A 3,869-nucleotide genomic window follows, 5' to 3' on the forward strand; every position below is an offset into this window, starting at 1 on the left:
CTCGAACTCACAGAGATCCGCCTGCCTCTGCCTCCCGAGTGCTGGGATTAAAGGCGTGCGCCACCATCGCCCGGCTCCGGCTTGGTGATTTTTAAAATGATCTCTGTCTGCTCTGACAGGAAGCTAATAACCTGTTTCTGTTTTATCCTTTATCCTTTTACCAATACCAATACTCGGGATAAGGTAAAACACCAGGAGGGGTCGTCATTGCCAAAGGCTTTGCTAGGAGGGGGGCTTCTTCTGTAAAACTTTAAGACAATTCTGAAGACATTTCTGAACCATCTCAGAACTTCCCCTGCCCCCTGGGAACCAAGGACATAGCAGCTACACGTGCACGTACTGAGATGTTGGGAACTTTCCATCTACCTGAATAGGGGCAAGATAACCCTTAAGTGTTGACTCAGTGACTGATGTTCTGACTTAGGCCCTGGGAAAGGGGCAAAGTGACCCTCAGATGTTTCCCCTTACCTCATCTGATCTGGTAACCACTCTCCAGCCAATTATTGGTAATAGCCCTTTTGAATAAGCCAATCATAATAGTTAAAGAACAATCCCCAGACACCCTTTCTTCTGTGGTTTTTCCCTTTAAAAATAGCCTGTACCAGACATTCGGGGTCTTCTAGCCTCCCGAATGCTGAGACCCTATCACGACAGAATTAATAAAATCCTCATGCTTTTACATCAGCTGTGGTAGTGAGAGACGGTCTCTGGGGGGCGACTCCTCCTCCTGGGTAATTGGACTCTAGGGGCCAACACTCCAAAGAGTTATGAATTGGTGAAATTTGTTCTTTCTTTCTTTCTTTCTTTCTTTCTTTCTTTCTTTCGTTTTTGTTTGTTTTTCAAGACAGGGTTTCTCTTTGTAGCCCTGGCTATCCTGGAACTAGCTTTGTGGACCAGGCTGGCCTTGAACTCACAGAGATCTGCCTGCCTCTGTCTCCCAAGTGCTGGAATTAAAAGTCACCAATGCCCAGCAAAAATATGGCAGAGCTCTGGGAATCCTTCAGAAGAGGGGAAGGAAGGATTGTAGGACACGGTGGTGTCAAGGGCACCATGGAAACCCACAGAACTAACAGGAGCTCATAGGGGCTCACAGAGACTGAACTGACAAGCAGGAATTGTGCATAAGACTGACCTAGGCCCTCTGCATATATGTTACATTTGTGTAGTGTGGTCTTCTTCATGTAAGACTCCTAACAGTGAGAGCAGGGATGTCTCTGACTCTGTGGCCTGCTTTTGGGACCCATTCCTTCTATCAGATAACCTCATCCAGTCTTGACAGGTGCCTAGTCTCACTGTAACTTGATATACCATGAATGGCTGAATGACTAATATCCATGGGATGCCCAAGTGCATCTGTGGAGGAGGAGTGGATGGGTGGAGGGAGAAAGCCACAGAGAAACCCTGTCTCGAAAAACCAAAAAAAAAAAAAATATTTTAAAAATGACAATTTTGTTTTTTAACTGCTGCATTTTATTTTAAGCTGGAAGAAATGGTTCATTACCCGAATTTCCAGAACATGGATGGCCGAGCTATATGATGAGTTCCAGACCACTGTGGGCTAAGAGACCTTGTCTCAAAACAACAACAAAAATAACTTTAAATGGTGAATGTGGAGAACATACAATGACACATATGCATGGGAATGGCTTCATGAAACCTGGCAGTTTGCACGCTAACCAGAAAATACTAATTAAAAATGTCTTTTAGGGCTGGAGAGCTGGCTCAGGGGTTAAGAGCATTGCCCGCTCTTCCAAGGGTTCTGAGTTCAATTCCCAGCAACCACATGGTGGCTCACAACCATCTGTAATGGGGTCTGGTGCCCTCTTCTGGCCATCAGGCATACACACAGACAGAATATTGTATGCATAATAAATAGATTCGATCTATGTAAGACAGTGTTTTTCTCTGTAGCTTTGGAGCCTGTCCTGGAACTAGCTCTTGTAGACCAGGCTGGCTTCAAACTCACAGAGATCCACCTGCCTCTGCCTCCCAAGTGCTGGGATTAAAGGCGTGCGCCACCACCGCCTGACTGAGGAAGGACTTTTAAAAGGGGAAAATCACATGAAAATGTTCAATATCTATGTAGGCAAGTAAAAACTGTTGTGGTCTGCCAAGTTAAGAAGTTAAGGAATTTCAAAACAATATTTGGGAGCCTGGCAGTGGTAGTGCAAGCCTTTAACCCCAGCACTCGGGAGGCAGGCAGATCTCTGTGAGTTCAAGGCCAGCCTGGTCTACAAGAGCTAGTTTCAGGACAGGCACCAAAGCTACAAAGAGAAACTCTGTCTCAAAAAACAAAAACAAACAAACAATATTTGGGTATCTGTGTAATTAAAAAAAAAGCAGTTAGTCATATCATAACTAGGTAGTCAGGGACGTACATTTTTGGGTGGGGTCACTGAGTCAGGGTTACTGGGAACTTATCTTCCAGGGACTGGAGTCAGCAACAAATGGCTGGTGGGTACCAGTGAATGGGTGGGCACTAGATGGATGTCTAGCATAAAATGGAGCTTCTTTAGCCATAACACTATAACTTCAGTGCCAGTGGATTCTATGCCTTCTCTGGCCTCCTCAGTTACTGCATGCAATTGGTGCCCAGACCATATGTGTAGGCAAACACCTATACACATAGAGTAGAAACAAGTAAATCTCTAGACAAACAGGGTTGGGGCATCGAGATAACCCAGTGAGTAAAGCGGTAACTGCCAATTCAGCCCCACCTGTGTAAGGGTGGGAGGAGAGAGTGGGCTCCACAAGATTGATATTACCTCCTCGTGCATGTCATCACACACACACAGCCCACAGCTCCACCCCCAGTAATAAATGAATAATAGGTTTTTAAAAAGGGAGGAAGTCTGGGTATGGAAACTGTCTCTAATCTCAGCACTCAGCTGGCAGACACAGGAAGACCTCTTTGCATTTAAGGCCAGTTTGGTCTACAAAGCCAGTTTCAGGCAGCCAGAGCTATACAGTTAGACTGTCTTTAAAAAGGGAAGAAAGGGCTGGAGAGAAGGCTGGATGATCAAGTGTACTGCCTGCTCTTCCAGAGGACCAGAGTTCGATTCCCAGCTCACAACTGTCTGTAAATCCAGTTCCAGGGGATCTGTCACCTTCACACCAATGCACATAAAATAAAGTAAATCATTAAAAAAAAAACTACTCTTTGAAAAAAATAAGGGGAGTGGGCATTGGTGGCACATGCCTTTAATCCCAGCACTCAAGAGGCAGAGGCAGGCGGATCTCTGTGAGATCGAGGCCAGCCTGGTCTACAGAGCTAGCTCCAGGACAGCCAAGACTACTGAAAAGGCAAAAATAAGTAACTAAATAAAGGTATTTTTAATACAGACTTATGTATGATGTGGGGATCCCAAAGAGTGTGGAAAAGGGCTCCCTTCCATTTTTTGTGATGGTGGAACAGAACTGGGGTGGGCTTTGAAGTTACTGTCTTCACAGGGTTGTTAGGAAACCTCAATGAGACAGATGACTGGCTCCTGAGGGCTCCTGTCAGGATTGCCATCTCTAAGAGCTAAGCCAAGCCCACAGCGATACAGGAGACAGGCACCTTTACTGTAAACAATGTGAGATCCTCTGATGATGTATCTGGGAAGGAATGAGGCTATGCCCACCGTCATGAACGTTCACGACTAGTACCTGTCTGTGAAGGGAATATAAACTCTGCAGAAGCAGCTTTTACAAAAAACATTAGCTGTACTAGATTTCATTTCTTTTCTTTTGTTGGCCAAGATCAGACCTCAGCTTGTAAAGCAAAGGGAGAGAGAGAAACACTTCTGGTTTATGAACAAAGGTAGAAAGGCTGGACTCTGGATCTCAGCTCACACAGGGCCCAGTCACCATAGTCTGCTCTGAAGCTC

This window comes from Microtus ochrogaster, chromosome 2 (assembly GCF_000317375.1).
Source record: "Microtus ochrogaster isolate Prairie Vole_2 chromosome 2, MicOch1.0, whole genome shotgun sequence".
Taxonomy (NCBI): Eukaryota; Metazoa; Chordata; class Mammalia; order Rodentia; family Cricetidae; genus Microtus; species Microtus ochrogaster.